Source organism: Dermacentor albipictus, chromosome 7 (genome assembly GCF_038994185.2).
Source record: "Dermacentor albipictus isolate Rhodes 1998 colony chromosome 7, USDA_Dalb.pri_finalv2, whole genome shotgun sequence".
Lineage (NCBI taxonomy): Eukaryota > Metazoa > Arthropoda > Arachnida > Ixodida > Ixodidae > Dermacentor > Dermacentor albipictus.
In genome coordinates this window covers 43,074,112-43,096,369 of record NC_091827.1, presented here as the reverse complement: position 1 = coordinate 43,096,369, position 22,258 = coordinate 43,074,112, and the positions used below count along the sequence as shown (strand labels likewise).

The 22,258-nt window shown below is 44.7% G+C and overlaps 1 long non-coding RNA gene across 1 annotated transcript in view; it reads left to right on the top strand.

Moving 5' to 3' along the window:
- LOC139047807 (uncharacterized) overlaps nt 1–6,306 on the top strand; it is a 55,581-nt gene extending 49,275 nt beyond the window's left edge. The window contains exon 3 of the long non-coding RNA XR_011507391.1: nt 6,173–6,306. This is a non-coding gene — a long non-coding RNA (uncharacterized lncRNA). The remainder of the gene's footprint in view (nt 1–6,172) is intronic.
- The last annotated feature ends 15,952 nt before the right edge of the window (nt 6,307–22,258 follow it).

The following is a 22,258-nucleotide window of genomic DNA, read 5'->3' as shown; positions in this document are numbered from 1 at the left end:
AAAGGCATTCGTGTGATATTCATGACCGATGCCCTCAAACTCAGACACGCGTCATCCGTTCCTTACGTAATCAAAATGTTCCTTTCATGAGGGCGGGGGAAGGGAGCGTTTACAACACACTTACTTCCTCCATCCATACTTCATTGCAAGAGGCATGGAGGTCTCCTCATGTAAGGTTAGGAAGTGGCCCAACAAAATTTCAAACTTTGGTACCGTACGGCACTTGTTGCGCCATACATAAGCAAGCAAAAGTATGAACACTTCACTAAAATTATAGCACTAAATAAACATACAGCAGATAATAATATTTAGCAAGCGAAGCTCAGCAGGAAATATAATGGTAGAAAAGGGTAAGACTTTTTAATGTCAAGAAAGGGAAGAAAACTGTTTATATCGCTCCTTTGGTATATAAGGATCCCCGACACAGTGCAGTTAACTTACCTCCACATCGTGCATAACACTCATCCATATCCCTAAAGGAATTCTTGGTATCGTTACATCTGGTTTTATAGAATTCACATGTTTGATTCTCCGGGTTGAAGCGCACTTTTTGTAATCTTTTATGATAGCTGCAATTTTTTTCATTCTGTTGCATTGCACACACACCATAAATAGGATCTGTAAAGAACAGTTTGCAAGTGATAAAAATTTTACATATGCCATGAGCTTTTCATTTAGGCTAAAAAATATAAATTGTTAAAATAAATGGGTGGTTGCACCAAATTTTATTCATTATGAACCTAAAGTATATCGTTGTAGCCATGAAACAGTGATCGAGAGCTCAATACGACATAAGATTGAATCCAGTCCTATTTGGGAAGATGAGTCGGTGGCGCAAAGCCGACCAATATTATGTTGTAGATAAGTGCGGTCAGTAAAATGAACCCACCATTCGTCTCAAGAACATGTACATGAAAGCTATTGCTGCACAAACTGTGCGCGTAAACTTCGGCGTGTCATATGTTGTGCATGAAACTGCATGATCGGTAAATCTATGTTAAAAGATATATGCGTGGTGATTCTGACATTAGGCCTGTGTGCTCATGTGCGATTTATTTGCTATTTCTCTAAGCAAAGTTTTAGATGCTCTTGACCGTATTTAAGAAGATATGCTAATTATTACACGATGTCGGCGCAGATTTTTTCAATTCTTACGGCAGGAGCAGACCTGCACGCTTGCAGGCTACTTTACTACCCCACATTATCGCGGCCGTTTGCGTTGAAGCGATAGACAGCACGAAACGGGGGATAATATGGATAAGGCGGAGAGGAAACGCGCCGTCTTTCGTCGCGCGAAAAGCCGTGGGAGAATAGGAGGGAGGTTGGGAGGGGCAACGTTGTGTTCCGGCAGCAGCTGCGTATTTGGCAACCGGGTGCAAGGGGAAGAGACGATATCGACAAAATCTCGCGCGCGAAGCGGATAAAACGGGGGAGGCAGCGCAGTAGGGGGGGGGGTGGCTTTTACTCGGCAAGCAACAATGTGCATACTTTTCGCGGTGGCGCGCGGTCGCACTTGCTGTATCTCGAAAGCGATCTGCAGACGGCTCGTACGTTTATGCGTGCTGCTTTCTCGCGGCTGTTTGCGTTGAAGCGATAGACAGCACAAAGGTCACTTCGCTCGTTGCTGCTGCCGTGCTTGCTTAGGCCAGCGTTTTGACAGCCAATGTCCGCTGTCGTCGAGTGTGATGTTTTCATGTTTGCCGGTGCGCGCTGACACCGTGCTCGTGAATTCAGTTAGTAAGCGAACGTTTCCCAGTTTATGCGGCCGAATAAGCCCCTATCCTTACTTCGTATAACATTCTACTAATTTGCTATCACAATCTCTCCTTCGCCTTTGGGGCCAAACTGCGATTTTTTTTTATCAGCGGAACACTGTTCCTAAAGCGATTGTCAATCGTTGCCCGCATAGTTTCATTACTTCTTTTTGGAAGCAATTCTACAGCAGGATTACATTCATACGCACACATTGGGTAAGCTCTTCCTTTGTGCACGAGTTTACGTTTATGAATCGCCTCTCAGTCGACAAATATGACTGATACGTAAGGCTAAGTGGTAAATTCTGCCCCTTTTTACTACTGCCCGCCGATGTTATGAATATGCAGGGAGCTAAAAATGCGGCGACGCATCTTGGTTTTCTGTTTGCGAGTCCTTATTAGACACTGATTTTTGCTCAGCCCTCCACAAACGGACAAACACTGCTGAACCTTTCTCCCCTTAATGATTCGTCTGTGGTTTCTCCGCTGTCTCCAGGCAATGTTAATTTAATAACACTTTGAATGACTCGCAGCGCCGGTTGCACTTTAAGTTTTAAGCACGTCCGCGAGTCAGCAAAGGCTAATGTGGTAATCATGACGTTTTACTGAAGCTTGTTGCCATCCTATGCTTGTTATTCTCAACAATACCCAATTTTGAGTGTGAACACATTGCTGTTGCTTTTTAGTATCATTAGCTCGTCACGTGTATTCGTACTGCATTCCTTCTCCTTGATTGAAATCCCTAGGCATCTTCTTCTGCCTTTGGTATTTCGTGCTTTACTTTTATAATCTGAATGCTAATCTGACCGCTAATACCACCTCTTTCATAGCGATAGTGAGATGAGATGCTGTAGGAACGGCTTGAGTAACCTTTTAAGGCGTAAGTTTAAAAACAATAAATACCATTAGCTAATTACGCTGGTTGAATACGGCATCGTACATGCACTAATGCTTTTGAGTGCGTCTGTACTTCCCTGATAGTTGCCACCACAAAAATATCTTTTTTTGCTTTTGTTATGGACCAGTGCTGTCAATAATCCTGAAGTCTTGCAGATTATCTTTTGTTAGCTAACCAACGCCTGAAGATAATTTTGAAATAACTATTATTGCATTCTTAACCGCATGCTTGTGCATCACGTTGTACTTTCGAAACTGTGTATCTAGTCTACTTTCTTAGTTCATTGTATGCAGTAAAGAGGTGCATATTTCTAGTCTACTTCTGGTTTTAAACTGGACAGAGATTACGCTATGCCATTCCAGCGAATTCGTTCGCATCCTGCTTCGCTTACTCGAACGCTGTCTTTCACTGAAATTTACATCCTAAGTTCAGATGGCATAGCGGAATTGTAGTAGCTGCAAGTTAACGAACTTAACGAGGATACAATGACTCTATTTGAAACCAGAACGTTCCAAACTGTGCCTACAGAATCATTAGCTGCACAGGGTAGGAATGAGCCTTTATTATCAACATAAATAATTATAACACTGTTTTTATTAGCAGCGTGTGCATTAACATTGACAGCTTTATTACGATTTATAAACAGGAAGTACTTACAATCATTAAACTTTCCTTCATTACTCACTGTAGAGGGATTACGTAGCGTGAACCTCGTTTCAAGAAGTTCTCTTGCATGGTTGGAAATCTTAGATGAGCGTTAGCATTTGTCAGCAGGAGTATTAGCCGCACTGCAATCGTTTCTTTGCAACTGCTCTGGCTAAACGCAGATAACTGTTACCTAACAAAACTTCAGGCACTTATATTTTTAGGCATTTTGCCTCCACATCACGCAACATTTCCGAGAGGGTAGCCGAATACCCCTTGTGAAAACCAATTGTTTTTTTTGGAGCACTTAAATTTAGCAGAGTTCATGTTGAAGTAAACGAGTGATATCCACAAATTTGTGGAATCTCTTACCCCGGCAATATTGGTCGCAATCTCGTTTGTTGTCGAAGTTGTTCTCATTACCATCGCAGCCACCGTATACGAATTTCATGCAAGTTTTGGACGATGTATTGTAGAACCATCTCGGTAATGCTGCTCTGCAACGCCCTGTTTGCGCACCTTGGTAGCAGCGGGAGTTTTGCTCTTTTTCTCCCGAAGTACAGAAGCCTGTAAAGGAACAGAAAAATGCATCTTAAGTAACCCTTCATTTTGTTGTTGTGGATTAGGCTTGGCTGTGTGGTTTTTTGCCATATATGCAGTAAGGACTTTTGGGCATGTACGCGTCCCGCTATTCTTTCGGCGTTGATCGCGCGAACCGCCGCAACTGAATAATAAAAAAAAAGAAATTGACCGCGAGTCACTTTTGATGACTAGTTATCTTGTTAGTAAGGTATAACTTTTTTTCGCTTTTTTCTTCCATTCACTTACGGCGGGGCGCGCGGCCACCGCCGAAAGATGGCGGGACGTGCACATGGTCTGACATGACGCGTGGTCGACTCTCAAGTGTCATTCGTTGGTTCTCTCGTTGTTCTCGCAACCGCAACTAAGTCGACATCACTCACCGTTAGGAGGCATTTAGCTCGGAGGAGAAATGCATAAGATGAGATGACCAGACGGATAAGGAAAGTATAGCTGAAGGACAGAATCGAGGAATGCCTTCTTGCACACCACTGTTGGTATGCAACGTAAATGCGCCTCTGTGCTTAGATTTAGGTGAGGGTTAAGGAACCCTAGTAGACGTAAAGAGTGCGGAACCCCAGCTGCATCATGCCTCATGGAGTGCGCTTAATTTTCGGATGTCTAACACTACAATTTGACTTATCTTTTCTGTACAGGCGTTTGATGCAGTGATTCAAGCGTTTCGCAGTTAAGTGTAGTTCACATAAGCATAGCTTTGCACGTTGAGCGCGCAAGTTTACCAGAGATAGTGGAATTATAATCTCATAAAGCCAAGGCTGACGTTTGTCGTGTGTTCTGGTTAAAATTAGGTTTTTGCATAAATGTGGACTTAAGAGTATCGGTGAAGTACATTTTTTTTTTTGTAAAACACAACATGCACCATCAGAATAAACGGTCTAAAATATGCTACGAAAACAAGTTATGCTTTGCGTTCAATATTTGCAGCATGAAGTAAACTCGTGTAAGCCAGCCCGGCGAGACAAGGAATGTTACGTTTATATATCCTACATTGCAATTTACACATGTAGAATATTTGGGCTGAATTCACTTCCTAACATCTCAAATTTGCATTCGAATGTTGAAGGTCGGTCCCCTTAGATTCGTCGTATATATCATCTTTTTGAAAGCAACGCTTCTTTTCCGCGCTCAAAAGAGGACTCCGGTGTACTTCATACAAAATGGTTTGCTTTTAAATATACATACTAGAAGTCTACAACGAGTGCAAATTAGAATGCCTACAGTACCTGACGTATGCCGCTGCATTTTGATTTGCAGCCGACCAATTTGAGGCATTGGCATTTCTATTCGGCTGTCACGTTCCAGGAATTTCATAGCTTGTTCTTTCTCAAGAATTCCTGTTGCCACGCGCTTTGGTTATTCTGCAGACAAACTGTACAAGCTTGAACTTTCTTAATATATTCACTGCCTTAATAATGCTGGTACCAGGAGAAAGAGCGAAAACGTTAAAGGTCAGGGAAGTTAATCTGACAGACCACCGGCTGGCTACCATGCATAGGAGTAAGTGGATGAGGATAAGAAAGAAAGAAGGAAAATGCAAAAGGAGAGTGAGAGTTCACGCGTACAGTGACAGACACAGGGTGTCTTTATGCATCTTCTTAGGTCCGTTGAGTTTAAGAAAGTAGTTAAACTGCGTGTAACGTTCTCGGTTGACGTTTGAGGCTACACGTTTGCCCCTGTAAAGCGTTGAACATTCAGGTGGCTGAGCGTGTTCAGAAGAGGTTGACGGTGAACGTCGCAGCGGGCGCAGTGGCAAAGCCGCTCGATTGTCTCCTCACAGTTCCAGTGGCCACATATTTGGGAGTCAGTCATTTTAATTATGAAAGAGAATGAATATTTCAAGGCTTCTTCAAGTTGTAGGTGATGCAGCAGTGTACCGTCGCAGTGGCAGAATTAAGGGTAATGGTAATTAGAGCCGCCGCGATGGATCAAGCATAAAGCCAGTCGATATTCTTCGTCGTCTCTCATTTAGCCAGCACGGTGTCGCCAGTGGATCGACTATGTCTGGTCTGGATATTCGGACGAGCATAGACTGTGCGTTATCCTGCGGAAGTTCGGGAAGCTCATCGGCGAGATCATTGCCGAAGATGCCGCGATGACCAGGCAGCCATTGCAAATAAAATCGTCTCCTTTTTCCGACTGCGTGATGGTAGATCTTTGTTGTATAAGAAATTAGCTGCCCATAATTTCCATGCCGCATGCCGGCTTTGAAATGTTTTCTCGGAACCTCGGAACACTGACGATGTACACGGCATTCCCTGTTCAACTGACTCCACAGTGGAACAACTGGCGGCAAGCTCGGACCCTGTGGACGTGGCCCTGTGGCTGTGATGAGATGAAACGGAAAAACAACAGCTGGCGTGACTTTGGTAAAAGCTATCAGACTTTTCGTGTGAATAATGCAGTCTGAATACACTTTGCGTAACAGCAATAAAGTAACCTCCTTTGGATCAGTCGATGACATCTGGGACTTGTTTTATACATGGCACTTGGAGGCGTGCTCTAGGCACACGGGGAATGTTGTTCTTGTGGCAGCTACGAAGCTCTTTCGACAGGGAGGATAGTGAGCTACAATGATTCTTGTAGACGTAGCCTGAAGCCTCCGAAACAATAAGCAAGCGAAATCTTGGTCAAGAGTTCGGAAAAAATGTCTAATGCATGCTCAGAGCGCGTCAGTAGCTATCCAAGTCGAGATTACGTGTTATCTGGCGATGACAATTGTGGCAGTTGAGACACATCGAGGCAGGCCTAAACATACAACAAACATACAACAAAGAACCTGGATAGACGCACTCAGTGCTCACTCTCTCCCTTTTCCTCTTTCTATTCCGCTTTGCTCCACGCCCAGTGTGGGGTAGAAAACTGGGTGCTCGTCTGGTTTACTTTCCTGCCTTTGCTATCCTTACTTTCTCTCTTTGGCTTGACCTAGGGCTCACTCGTGAGCCCTACGTCTTTATGTCGAGAATCTGAGCAAGTACGCATTGGAGCTTAGCTTCTTTAGGTGAACAGATGGGGATTCTATTGAAGATCTCTGCCAATGAAGATACTAAGAAAGTGGTGAGGGTTCGTATATGACAAAGTTAGCCCAGTAATCTAAACTTCGTAGCATGCCACTGATGCGATGAAATGGCAGACTTGAACATTCCTGTCAAAGTGATCAGGATTTTGCAATGCAGAAGTATGATGAAGTATGAGTTAGCCACTTTAGCATGGCACAAGCATGAGGAGACGTCGCAGCGTAAGCCAGATGCCTATGTCGTCAGTTTACACAAAGTTTGAGTGTTCGTGATAGACTTTAAGCAAGACGGATGACAGGAAGGGTCAATAGAGAAAACTTCAGAACTTCACCCTGCGGGACGAGATAACAGGTCTACTGGTTGATAGTTCAACCGCCCGACGTTTGCACTAAAATAGATCTCATGTACAAGAGGGTCTGTTCCTCCCCCCCCCCCCTCCCAAAGAAAAGAAAGAAAAACCGGCCACCGAGTTGAAATACTCCTGGTGTGTCCAAGATAGCGCTGTGAGCGACATTACCATAGGCGAGTTTCATGTCGAGGACCAGGCGCACTGGTGCGTGCTTGAGGTACTTTTGATTCTGGACAGACCTAACGAAGTCTACGTTGTAAATAGAGCAGTGGCCCCATCGAAATTCTGTCGTAGCTTTGGGTATATGCTTTAACGTTTCAGAAACAGTTCGAGACGTGTGGTAAGAAATGGAAACTGTAATTGGATGATGTAATATCAAGTTCAGCGGAGATTTGTCAAACTTTAGTATTGGAATTGTTGGGTAAAGCTTCGGTTGTTCGTTAACGATACCGCCACACCAAGAATCGTTGTAACAGCGGAGGAGTTCACTTCGACCATCTTGGCCTAGCTGACAAAGAGCAGCGTATGTAACACCACCCGCTTCTGGTGACGATGACAGCCTGCAGCTAGCCAGAGCAGCGTCCTCTTCGATGAAAAACGGAAGGACACTTTCAGGAAAGCGTGAAATAAGGACTGTGCCTGGTGCTGAGCATCTGAGCATTGCGCGTGGCTTTATCTCAAAGCTAATAATTAAATGAAATTCTTGAATTTACCTTGCCTAAACTGTTATCTGCTTATGAGACACGCCATATGGAGGTCACGCCGTATTCAGGCACGCCATATGTTGTCCACTTGGGGTTCATAAAATTGCGCCCAATTCGCGGTATGCGGACGTTTTTGCATTCCACCCCTATCGGCATGCGGTCATCACGGCCAGGACCACACCTGTGCTCTCGAGTTAAACGGTGTCATTTCAAAGCTGGTAACGGACTTATCTTCGTGAAGTGACTTCACACAGGTTCCGTTTGACAAGAGCTGATGATTCGATCACCTGGGCCGCGTAGTTTCAGATTTCGTGCTTAAAACTTGGTACGTCAGCAGGCCGCAGTCGGCTCACTTATGTCTGTGTACTGTTTTCAGGATCCCGCACCATGCGCCATGGCCACTCGCGTGTTTTACATAACGTAACCTTTATTCAGATCAATCAGACGCATCTATGCACACTATTGTGTGGTCCCCGCATGGTAAGGCTAAAGAAACGATCAGCGCACCGCGTCCGAAGTGGGGTACTTCTTCGGTGGGCACCAACCGAGGAACTGCTGGTGTTTGAGACCAATTAAAGTTTTCCTTGTTCATGAATGGCGGTAGCATCACATACCAGGTACATTGGCTCCCAACGTGAGTTTGTTACTCTTCCGTCAGTAAAAGGCCAGGACTCCCAAATAAGAATCAGTTATTTCGGCTCAACCACCATCAGGTACTCAGTCGGCGCCTGACGAAGAAATGCCCCCAGGCGCCGCGGTTCGCAGATCGCTTTTGGTAGCGTTAGAGTGGAGACATACGGCAGTGATGTGTGCAGAGGCATCTGATTACACATTACGCTGTGTCACACGTGCATCCGTCCATGCAGAACGGCTATAGGGCAGTTTCCGGTGTTGCGAAACGGAGCTTAGCCTCTCGCATACTTCGCCAACTACCCCGGTCATGTACTAATTGTGGCCGTGTTGTCTTTGCAAAGTTCTTAATCTCATCCGCCCACCTAACTTTCTGCCGCCCCCTGCTACGCTTCCCTTCCCTTGGGATCCACTCCGTAACCCTTATTGACCATCGCTTATCTTCCCTCCTCAATACGTGTCCTGCCCATGCCCATTTCTTTTTCTTGATTTCAACTAAGATATCATTGTCTCGCGTTTGTTCCCTCACTCAATCTGCTCTTTTCTTATCGCTTAACGTGACACCTATCATTCTTCTTTCGATAGCTCGTTGCGTCGTCCTCAATTTAAGTAGAACCCTTTTCGTAAACCTCCAGGTTTCTGCCCCGTACGTGAGTACTGGTAAGACACAGCTGTTATAACATGTTCTCTTGAGGGATAATGACAACCTGCTGTTCATGAGCTGAGAATGCCTGCCAAACGCACTCCAGCCCATTCTTATTCTTCTTATTATTTCCGTCTCATGATCTGGATCCGCAGCCACTACCTGTCCTAGGTGGATGTATTCTCTTACCACTTCCAGTGCCTCACTACCTATCGTAAACTGCTGTTCTGTTCCGAGACTGTTAAACATTAGTTTTCTGCAGATAAATTTTTAGACATACCCTTCGGCTTTGCCTCTCCAGGTCAGTGAGCATGCATTGCAGTTGGTCTCCTGAGTTACTAAGCAAGGCAATATCATCAGCGAATCGCAAGTTACTAAGGTATTCTGCATTAACTCTTATCCCCAATTCTTCCCAATCCAGGTCTCTGAATACCTCCTGTAAACACTGAGCTCGGCACTTTGGTTTACCTTACGGGTCATCGCTGCTAGCGCACATTACTGTGCGGTATCTTCCCAATTCGTTAGAGCTGTTCCCAGAAAGAAATAATACACATTCATGTAGGCAAACGTTTAGTGAGTACTATTCACGTTATTGCTATCTCGTTTTTCGCCGCTAATCGTAGCGTCGCCTTTTAAATGTAACAACGATCGACTTATGTACCGAACTAGTTTCAATACGCACTTTAAATACTTAAAATACTGCATCATTAAAAATGACAGTCCTGTAAAAAAAGGATGATTAGGGGTGATTGAGGACATTCCATTCACTGAATAAAGTGGTCAGTTTTACAGGATAATTAGGTTACGGTTGCTTACGTGCAGATGCATAAATAATTATGTGCTAACGCGAATCGTAGAAACGTTCATTCATTTTTTACAATTGGCGGACTTGGCTAACAATAAGGGACGTTCAAAATCTTAAGCTCCATCTATCACCTTGCCGCAAAGCGTTACCCGCCATTTTGGCTACGGTGTGGCAAAACTCAACTGCTCGCTCCATAGCACCGCTAAACAGATAGCTACTGCTGTCACCATTGCTCTGTGGTCTCCTACCACAGCTGTTCGCTGCTGTAGGCAAAGTAAGAAATCTTTGGCAACGTCGGCAACACCCTAGGGTTGTTGTTGTTTGCAGCATTGGGCACAACACTATCAGCGGAACGATCGAATCTGTATGCTAGACAGTGGCTGTTGCAGATGACAGTGTGGACCGGGTGCTGCTGTTAGCATGCAATCTGAACAGTAGACTTGCATGCATTTCCCTCGTGACTTTACTGCTAGTAGAACGCACCCCTCTCCCTCCCCAAAATAATTTTTCCATTATTTTGCGCCATGTCAGCTCCATTTAATATTGCGCTCGATGGTAATCTTATCTCAATAAGTTTAAAGATGTCTCTTTAGCCTACGACTGCCCATTATTGTTCTTTTATTTTTACTCGAAGGAACTACGCTTTTATAGCCACGCATTTATCATTTTTTACGTTTTGTAGGCCCTTTAGCGGCTAAATGATTTTTTACCATTTCAATAAAGCACACCTCACGCGTGTTAGTGCCGCACACATCTTTTTCCAAGTTTTTTTTCGGAGCCAGTAAAAATTATAAGCTTCCTGGAAGACATCGCGATGTTTACGAAAATTGTACTTGAAGTCGGAGGCAAAAGCAAGAAAAAGAAAGAAAAGGAAAATGGGATTTGACAGGTTAGTAGAAGCGTCCAGGTGGATCTTTTCTATTGTTTATTACTTTATTCATTCAGTGAAAATGCAAGACGGCTCACCAAAGTTCAACAAAGCAGTGCGAGGACAGACCTGGCGCTTTCGTAAAGAGCATGACGTCAAGGGCCATGCGCAAAGCAAAGTGCGAGACGTGCGCAAAAAGTTGGTGGGCAAAACAATTCCCTCGCGTCACGGCAGGCGAGGCATCTGCTGCGATGTACTTGTCCGAGTATACGTGAGCTATATGCCGGAAGCTGCCCGCAAGCAGTGCGTTGAGATGTTGTTCTTCCTCTGCGTGCAGTGCACTTTCATCTTTTCCTCACAGATGGATGGAAAAACGAGCTCAAATGCTGGCAGAACGTGCGATTCGGCGATATATATGTTTACCTCGTGTGCCCTTCTAGACTTTACACTACGGGAGCAATGAAATCGTATCGCTCGCTTAGGCGCATTTCTTCACGATGGAAGGACATCTGGTCATCTAGATCGCAACAGAATGTATCCAGATCGAACAAAATCGTGATCGGATATATCTGCGTAGCAGCAGTATATCTGGATCTAGCTCGGCCGCAGTGAAAGTTGCCCGTCTACGGGGGTATCAGTTGGCAAGACATGACGTTTAAACTCTTCTTCCCTACAGTATCGAACCGTGCTGTTCATATAATTCACACTAATCTAGTACAATATGAACACGGTAGAATGCGGCCTACGCGTCATGAACGGTGTTCATCGCGTAAGCGTGAGCGTGACCGAATCTCTACCGCCACTTGTGAAGTGGGAAATAGCGCGGCAAGCTGAAAACTGACAAAAAAAAAGACAACACATGCGCTGTCTTATTTCTGTCAGCTTTAGTTTTGCGGCGGCTATTTCGCACTTTACAAGCCACGAAACACCAGCTAACTCGGCATCACTCACTGCAGCAGTTGATTTTTACGGTCAGTTTCCTTCTACGCTCGCGCGATAAGTTTACGTGATTAAGTAGTAAAGCAGTAAGAACCTGCAAAGGCAGCGGAGGAGGGTAGTGCGGCGACGACTGCTACAAGGTGGCGCCAGAGTAGCGCGCGTCGTCTGCGAGGTCGCTCGGCGGCGGCCGGTGTAAATCGCGCCCACGCATCACCCACTCGCTGGCTCTCGCGTTCATAGAGTTTCATGCAATAATTACTAGAGAGAACTCTGCCGCTGCAGTCGTTGTACCACAGTGAGAATGGTGGGAATGGACATGGATTTGTCTGACCTTCATGCATGTGGATTCAGACGTTCTTGTGACTTTTTATATTACGCCATATAAATCTGATTGTTGTAAATTTCCGTGCCATCTATACTCTTCGAAGTGCAAAAGACGCAACGATTCAGCTTGTCCAGGCGGCTAAATCGAAACGCGCCAAACGTCTCGGGGCACTGGCATGCCAGCGATAAATTAATAAGGGCGTTTCATTCGCTTGTCGATACATGTGTCCGTGGCTTAATGGTTTCAATATCAGGCTTCTGTCCTAGCGTACCTGTGTTCGAATCATGCCGTGGGACAATTTTAATGATGCTTGTTTAATTATTTATTACGCAGTACATTGTTGCAAATGACGGGTTTACAAAGTCACAAAGCCGTTTTAAGCGAAAAGGGCGAAGTTTAGGCAAATTCACGTACTTCCCATAATTCCCATTCTGGTACAACCGTTCTCACTGCAGCTCCTGTGGACACTTGCGCCAGAGTTCGCTCTAGTAATTGCTGTGTGAAACTCTATGCTCGCAATCTCCAGATTAGCAAAACAGTGGCGCCGCACTTCGCTCTATTGGCAACTTGCCGCACGACACAGATATGGTCAATATATCAAGAAATGACAACACGTATAGAGGTGCGCTCAAATTTTTCTTTTTGCCCTACAAACACTTCCGCATGCATGAGAAGATCACGTGACGGGGTCGTCGTGAGGTAGGCCCGGAGAGGTCCATTAAGGAGAGCACGGAACGGGAGCGAAGAAAAACACGCGCAATGTCGTATCGAATGTACGCTTAGTGCGTATTGCACTGAACAGAAGAAAAAGACGCACGGAACAAATTAACTCCTTAGTTACCCTCAACTTCTCAATCACACTTGCCCTTTGTCTTCACGGGACATGAACGTACAACCTGACTTGCATAGTTTTAGTTCGCACACTCAAAAGGAGAATCCAATGCTAACATAGAAACCACAGTGTTCATTAGTAGGGTGCATGGAGCTTTGTCTGCATTCACGAACAGCACTAGTATCACACCTTCAATAATTCTGGTGTGAAACGTTTACCTCATTTGGAGCATTGTACTTCAATCCGTAGTTCTTTTAGAGACTAAACGCCAAAAATCGAAAATCAATAAGCGGCTCTTCAGGGAACTCAGTTCCGGAATTAAGAGGAAGCTTTAGCTCGGGCCCAGCTCCCACGCGGCCTATTGAAATACATGCAAAACACAAAAACGCTTTTCCGAAATAACCACTCGACCGATATTAATGAAACTTGTTGCATTCGAGAGAAAGTCAAATTCTAGTGACTGTTGAAGTGGAATTCCGATTTAGGGCCTGAATGTTGTTGAACATTTTTTCAGAAATTCCAAGTTTCGAAAAAAAGATATAGAAGTACGAACTTTACACATTAGTAGTTCTGCATCATGAATAAATATCGCGGTTCTGTAAACGGCATTAATTAGATAATTGAAAGCGAGCTAACTGGATTTGTGAATTTATATCTAACAGTATTTTTTGTTCCGTTGTGTACAAGCGTTTTGCCGAAGCTGTATTTTCATATTAATACACATCTTGGGAATCATGTGTGACATATGAGTTTGGTCTGCTTTAGATATACTATTAGATGCAATTCAGGGAATTGTGGTACCGAATTTAATTGCTGAGTTATGTAGCTGTAAACTCCATAGTTTCGTTTCCTGAAAGCTCGCGATTTCTGGCAATCTTGAATAAAAAATTTACGACCTAAATAAAAAATTTGTCACCAAAAATCACTCGATTGTAAGTTTTTCTTTTAAATTGAAAAAAAAACATCACCAAATTTGGTGCGGAAGTTGCCGAGAAAAACGAATTTTTTGGGTATTTATGTTTTACTACTACAACCCTGGGAGTGTTAGACAGCGCCACCACTCACAAACCTTGGCGGCGGATATGGAATATCTATTCTGCAGCAGGCATCACGAGTACGTGATCTAGTACACTCCCAAGCTCTAGAGTACACTCGAACGATTAGTGGTTAGCGCTGGTCTTTCCTTTCTTTTCCTCCCTCTCACTGTTATTTTTCATTTTGGTGTTTAAGAGCATGCCACCCAATATTCAGTGTACTCAAAAGCCCCCTATTGCAAAAGTCCATTATTGCAAAAGCATCAGCTTCGAATCTAGCTCAATGAAATGTTTTCCTTTAGTGTCACTGTGAACACCCCGCTACTGCGTTACAGTTTCGCAAGAAGTGAGTGGACTGTAAACTACGAAAGCTGATCACATGCTATTCGGTGACTTGTCACACACAAATGGCAAATGAATTATTCAGTACAACCGGGAGAACCAAACTTTCGTACCTTTCGAGTGTCAAAAAAAGAAAGAGAACTGAGCTGTCAAGAATCCGTCAGCCTACAGAGTTATACTCACGCCCCAGCAGCAAGTATGTCGCTTCATGTGTTCCAAGAGTGCGGGCGACTGTCTCCTCGCAATGACCGCGTCGATTGAGATTGGAACTGATGTGCCCTATGTCACGGGAAGTTTTTCTTTTGGTGCTATTGTTGCATAAGTTGTATAAGGTCACTTCAAGCACGACAACTGCTATTGAGTTGTCGTTACTTGGTTTCAGTTCTTTGCCATTCGACCGATACGGGAAACATTTGAGTTGAAACACGCTTTGAGTGTCACTTCTAGCGCTCGAAACAAAAAAACAAAAGAAAAATCTTAGAAATTTAGCGCAGCGTTCAAAGGACGTAGAAACTCTCGCTTACTTTACCCCAACGTCTCTTTCTCGGCCCTAAGAAAGTAACTTATACGCTGCCATTTGGATTTCTCAGAATCTTCAGAGAAGTCAGGTTAGAAAGATGCCAAAGTGGCGGTGCTGCTGCCACATTCAATGCGGGCAAAAAAAAACTAAACAAGAAAACACTTGACCAGCTCTGCTGGCGTGAATTTTCTCGGCAGGCAAGAATAGGAGACGTCGCAGATGTTATAAAAGTAATTCTGCAAATATTGTTGTTCAAAGTGGCCTCTAGTGAAGCGTCAAGTTCGTGTCCGTTTGTTCACAAAGAAACAACTTGTTGTGTGTAACCCAAACACTTTGGGAACCTCGTATAGCAACTTGGCCTAAGTAATACGCTGGTGAACCGGCACTCTTTAGTAAAAAAATAATAATATGGAGGGCTCTTTACTCTTTATGCGATGTCAAACGTACATAGATACGCCGTTTTAGCAAACCTGTTACAGAAGGTGAGAAGTGGTATTTCTTGAATATTCAGGCTATAATATGTGCCTATTAGCACAAGTGACAAACGAAGTGGAAGAAACGAAGTGATAAATAAATTAATGGTATCGAAGGGAGGTAGAGATGAAGAATGACTCAGAGAAAGCCCATTGATACAAAGGCTGAATGGTCGACCTGAGCTATCACTTGTTCTGGCCGATTACTCTGTAATGAAAAAAGGTATGCGGGGAAGAAAGCAGTGATGATGAAGAACAAAAGTGGAATACCGATGGCCAATATGCTGGCCCGATTGATTTCGTGGTGTCGTGCCACGACGAGGCGCCAAAAGAACAAACGTGGCCCTCGCTACACTTTAACATCTGCGTCTGTAATGGCCTTACTGCCTTTGTAGTTCTCTCTTGTGATAGCATTTATATTCGCACTCCAATTTTAGCCGTATTGTGGGAATCACCGTGGGACCCCGCATATATTTAGGTATATGCGTGCATATACGGATTAACCATGCCGTATATGCAGATTATATTGCTACACTATTCAATCCGCAAAGTTGTTGACGTGAGTTCTCATGTTCTCGATTAAATTATTTCTCGGAGCTTTCAGAATGGCAGCCCGCAATGTCGTGAAGCGTGCCATACAGAACGCATGTCTTTGGTCTCAGATGTTCTCAGATTATTAAATATTAAACGTGCAAACAAGAGCAATGTTTAAACCTGAAAGCGATGTAATTTTACTGGTGCGGCAGTTTGCGGGTAGCGCAGGGGCGCCTGTGTGACGTAATTACATGTCCTGTAGGCCATGGTAAAACTTTTCAAGGCTGTCAAATTTTGGCGCACATGCGTATGACGCATCCGCGCTAGTGGGACCAACGTATAGTTAAAAGCACCCTACGGGAATTTCAAGCGCGACACCAAGTATTGCCGTCGCATTCAGTGTTTTGCCCTTAGGGCGAAGTCTGCCAATTTTTTACCACATTTGGGATCCGGGTGAGTGACTGGTCGCTTGGCTTATCAGTGTGCAGTTGAGACGCCACCGTTTGCAGCGCCTTAGTTGCGATAAACTATACACAATGTAGGCTAACAAGCTCAGCGCTCCCATTGCTACATATGTTAGTGCACTTGTCTTGCCGGTGTCCTGAATCCTCGTCATGTATACAGCCGAGGCACCGCTTGGCTGAGTTGCGAGCGCCTGTAACGTTCTTGTCCTGTGTAGAACACTTCGCGTGCTTACTGTATTTTATGGAATTTGCAATTATGCTCCGAGAGATGTTTATATTTTCTTTGCAATCGTGGAAGAACTTGAACAAGAAGTGCCAATTGATATTTTCTTGAAGCTGTGTTTCTTTAATACTCTGCGTCTTAATAGTAAGCATGGAAATAACTCAACGCGGAAGCTAGTGCTGGTAAAAGCCGCAAGGGCAATTTTTTTGCTGCTATTTTGTTGTAACACAGCTGCTCTGTGAGCTAGCATTTTCTGCAGGGCTGTAGGGTGGCTGTGTCTTTACATCCCTGCTTCTTAGCAAAAGGTTAAAGCGTGATGACAGACAACATTTAGCAAAGATAATTTAAAAGGGGACTGCATTAAAGGCTACATTTCCTTGCTGTTAGACATCTTTTTTACTTTCTGGCAGCAGTTCATGGAGTTAATAAATTCAGCTACGTTAGCCAAGTTATACCAACGAGTGCAAAGATTAGGCTGCAGCAATTCAAGAAAAAAAAGCATTCGTTTGCGTTTATTGTCAGCAATGAACGCCTTAACCGCAACTCTTTTCGAACTAGTCGTGCGGAAATCCGCCACGTGGAGGAAGTTTCATGGAACGCAAGCGCCTTTGAAAATGCCTTCAACACCTGCGCCAGAAATACGGCTTTACTGGCGACCCCATGCGAGTGAACAATGCGCAAAAATGAGCCAGAACGGTGGATGAACATGTACGCCAACAGGAAACGGTGACACGACGCCTAGCTCTGGAGTTAAAGTCCACGCTGCAGCAATAGAGCCTGCAAGACAGACATCTGCCCGGAGCCAATATGGGACAACAGCGTCGGTAGCAGCCTGTTGATCGAGGAGCGGGCAGGAGCCCTTAACACTCTAACTTACCCCAGGCGCTTTGACGCCATTGTCGAATGCACACTGTGCAGGGCATGTGGCAAGGCAGATGAGGATGCAGAAGGCATCGTCAGGCGATGTGTAAGTCTGAGAGCACACCTGCAGGTGGAGGCAACGCTCGGGACCACGCTAGGTTTTCGTGCAGAGGGGCGAACCTGGCGATGCCTCTCCGAGTGGGGGATGCTATTGCGCCAGTAGGCTGCACTGTGAGCAATGAATAGGTTACGTGACAGTGCGCGCTACATTCATGCATTTACTCTTGTAATTTTTTTATTACATTTTATCTATTCAGACCAGGGTAACAGCTTACCCGCCAATTGCAAAGGTAATCGTCACCGATCACACTGGGGAATTATCACATTCACATTATCACATTATCATCACATTATCACATTATCATCCACCCAAAAGTATCGCTACAAAGCTACAAAGGAAATGCATTCAGCTTCCTCAGAAAGACAGCATCAGAGTTGAAGACAAATCCATCCCAGCCCGGGGACCAGTTTTTTTCCCTGCCAGCTAACATTCCTTTCATAACATCTGAATTAACCGGCAGGCTACCAGATTGCAAAGAGAATGCAAATTAATAGCTCGAAATACTGGGATGCGGAATATAGCAAATAAATTATGCGGAAGCGCGCAAAGTAGAGACAGGTTCATGGAAAAGTAAACTGAGAAAGTCCACCCAAATGTAGCAGCTCTCACTTTATAACGGACAGAAGGTACACTCGTTCACCGCAAAACATGATAGGGGAAAGGCACAACTGAACTCTTGCGCTCTTTGGCCACTCTTAGCTCTTACGCCAATAAACACTACATATCATCATCATCACAACTGAACTCAGTTAAACAAGTATTTGAGTGCACGTAACCCATAAACAGTACCCTCGAACATCCTCTGCCGACATACTCGTCCATTTCACACAGTGGAGGCGAGAACGTAATGTTTCTTTGCGCATGTACAGCGCTGCTGTATTTGTGGAAAAGGTCGAAATAAAAATGTCGACCCCTCTGAGGGAGCCATGGCTCCCTATTTACGTACATTTTCCCCGCATGCTGCCGTATGCTTGCTTCTATTATGTGCTCTGTTCCAGGCAAATATTACCTTTTAATAAAAGTGTTTCGTTTCAAAGGCGGGGCCGATTAGCATTGGTGGCTCGAGATCCACCGAATTTCTACGTCACGCACACGGGACCTGCATAGTATCGCGGAAAAGCGAAAACAAATTCTGCTCTAACATTTGAGGGGGATTCTCAAAGATAGATTCTTGGAAGACCCGTTGAGATATGCTGCTGGGGGCACTCATTTGCCTAACCCAGTTGACTAACATGCGTAAGCTCAGTGACGTTACATCGCCTCCAGAACTAGAGCGCCTTACGAATGGTCATCAAAATCCTTTAGTGGGCCCGTTCTTGCACTGGTGTGTGGATCAGCCCACCTAGTCACCAACTTTGGTTGCACAGTCTTCGGGATTGGCTCAGCTAACTCGGCCAGACAGCCGTCCACACAAAGTAAAGAGGACATTCTGAACGCACTGTCTGCTCCGTGGACACAATAGGGGCCAGCTGGTCCGCAAAACGCATGTGCAGGAATTGAGTACTCGGGAGCCCCAGTGGCCAAGCGTCCTCAGAGTAGCGTTATTTGCGTTGACGCAAGAAAGATTTTGTCGTGCGAAAAAAATCAATTAAGGAATGCAGCTTTTTCTTATGATCAGTTTATATTGTTTTATAAACTAGGGCCGCACGGTGTATAAATGTCTATGGCGTTCTGGTGCTGAAGACGAATTCGCGTCACTCAGGAACGTCATACACAAACTACCTCTGCAGTGCAAACTGCCATATAGTCAACTGGTTACCTGCTGTGCAAGTGGCACGGTCCGTCCAAGTACATCTTTTTCTTCTAATTCAACTATAATACCTGTTTTAGCTGCGCCAGTTTCTTGTCTATAATCCATAACGCCTTATTCCTGTTTGCTAGGCATGCTTTAACCCCTGGGGTGCGGCCTCTGTTGCCCTCCACGTTTTAACAACAAACATTGCTACTGGTAGAATGCATTGACTGCGCACTTTTAAATGGCTGCCGGTCATGACTTGATAGTACGGGCCATGTGAGCCATCAAACTCACTTATTCACCTGAAAATTCGCTTCTCATAACCCGGGTATCCTGTGATTATTTGGGCCACATGTACCTGATTTCAGAGTGTTTCCAGAAGCTGACTGCGCATAACGTACACTTGCTTCTTTGCGAGATAATCGAGCAATTTAGAACATATAAATGAAATTAAAGTCTTGTGGTTTAGAGGACATAGAGCGCTGACGTTTTTACGCTGCTGTTAACACAGCAAAATGTAGACAAGAGACGAGACAAGAAGACACCACAAGCGCTTGTGGTGTCTTCTTGTCTTGTCTCTTGTCTACATTTCGTGCTGTTAACAGGAGGATGGAAAACCAACAAGCCCAAGCTGCTATTCTAGTGAAATAAGTTTTCACGCTGCGGTGCTGAATATTGAAACGCGTTAACTCACCTGTGGCAGTAAGCAGTATAATCAGAAGAAAGAAACACATTTCATTCTTCATGCGTTCCATGTTGTTTTTCTCGAAATGAAAAGTGTTTTTCCGCAGCTGCATTTAAACAGCCGGATTTAGAGACCTTTCTTTATTTTTGCTAAAGTCAGATGTCATCGGCCTTCGTACACAAGGTCTATGACACCGGCTTCTTTTTCACCATCTGTGAAATGTGATTGACTGTCGTGTCTCATTCGGAGAATTGGAACAATGCGCTTGAACTACTCGTATGAGCATGGACGCATCTATATGCTACACGCTGATGTATGAACTAGCTGGAAGGATAGTATACACACGGGAGAAAAGGGAACGTCATGCCAAGGTTGACAAGCTGTTTTTCGTAACCTATCCATTTTGTGACTTTTGGAGTTGGACTTCGTGCGTCTTTTCGTGGAGAAGTGAGTGTACACATATTAGTGGCTAGTTAAGACTAAAGCGGTGGATCCCCTGTTCGAGAAAATGTCTAGACTAAGGGCAACTAGGCGATGAGAAAATCGAGTAGCAGTCGCCACTAGAAGTACCAGCACCGTCATCATGATCACGTCATCACCGCTACCATAACAACACGTTACGTTACAATTCTACGCATTGTGGAAGCAGGTCACTGGGACTAGCGTTTGCGCGGCGATGGGAGATACTTGCATATAAGAACGAATAATTATTCGTCTCACTACACGTCATCCATGTGGGTCTAAATTGTGGGCTGGCATCTGCGCGGAACTATGTCTTCTTTTACCTTCCGAGCATCATCATAGGTTTGGCACCTGAGTGTGTGTAATATTGCGGTGATCTAATGGAGAGAAGTTGATGTGTTTTGGTCTCTGGGAATCACAACGTGGCCAGAGTGTACGAACAGTCTTGGTCCATGTCAGTCCGGCGTAGGTAAGAATGCCGTCATTCGGGGAGTCGACGTGTTGTTAATGGCTGCCCAAGGACATTTCTGCTCTTTGCTCGAGACGAGCGGGTCCAGCCTAGACTTGTAATGTGAAACGAGACTTGTAAAACGAGAAAAGCGCTTCGCATTCCTTAGCTCACAAGATGGTGAGAGGGGGAAAACTCGCCGCAACACGAGGTGCTTGGCGAGAAGGCGCTGTATAGAATGGACATCGTGAACAGAAGGCATTACATATTCGCTCACTGGAAAAGATAGACGCGGTGAATTCAATGAGTCGGCGCTGTGCGTTCTCGCAGGAGTTCCCGTCGTTGTATGTTGCAACACTTACAACGCGTATTTTACGACAGCAAAGAGAGTTGCAGTGTTCTAATTGCATAATTACGAAAGTAAACATGAAATGAATGAAAAAACCGCTACGTGAAGCCCAGATCAGCCAGAGGAAAATTTCATTCAATGAATTATTGATTGGCATGATTCTTCTTTCCATGTTCCTGAAACTGGAGTAACTCGGCTATCAAGGTTATAGTAGTCCACCTTCGTCAAGTGCTCGCGTGTTCCCCGTTCGGGAAAAAAAAGGGTTGGACTAAATTTGGAGCTTACGTTGAGAAGGCTCTCGGAGAAGCAAACCACTCTTTGCTGCTTAGCGAATAGTTTTGAGAGGGCGGCGTGCACCTTTTGATGAAAATTATTGCCATCTGGTCGACAGTACTGCGCACCTGTAACACGAAAGCGCACTCCTTCAAATAGCGAGTTTGAATGTGTGAGCATGTCTTTGTTTAACACGTCGCCGAGTGAGGTGTTCCGTTGCTTACTCCGTTTTTTTTTGGTGAAGGTATCTCTGTAGAGCAAAGAGTATCCGACATGGAAACGAGCGAAAAACGAGACTATATCTTGGAACATGAGAGCGCCAGCCATTCAGGTTACGTAATTTATGCAGACTAAATGCCCCTGATCAGTCCTTCTCCATAAAAGTAATTTCACATGTTACCGCATGCCGAAATTAGGCGTCCGAGCTGCCTCATTGCAGCCTCATATATGATGTGTGTAATGTGTATTTCGTGAGGCACAAGAATGTAGCGGGTATTCGACTAGTCAGACTAGAGGGCGTTGGCATCGAACGGCAACGTTGGCCATGGGCTACCGTGGGAGTGCAAATGAATGCACCTGAATTCAGACAAGGGCATAGTTTTCGCACCAATCTCGACGAGCAAAAAAGGATCTACTTGCGGTGTGCTTGTAACTCGTGCGATGAGATTGGGTATGGGTAAAGAAAATTACGGAATAATTTTATGGCATAGTTTCCCGGTGATAAAAGT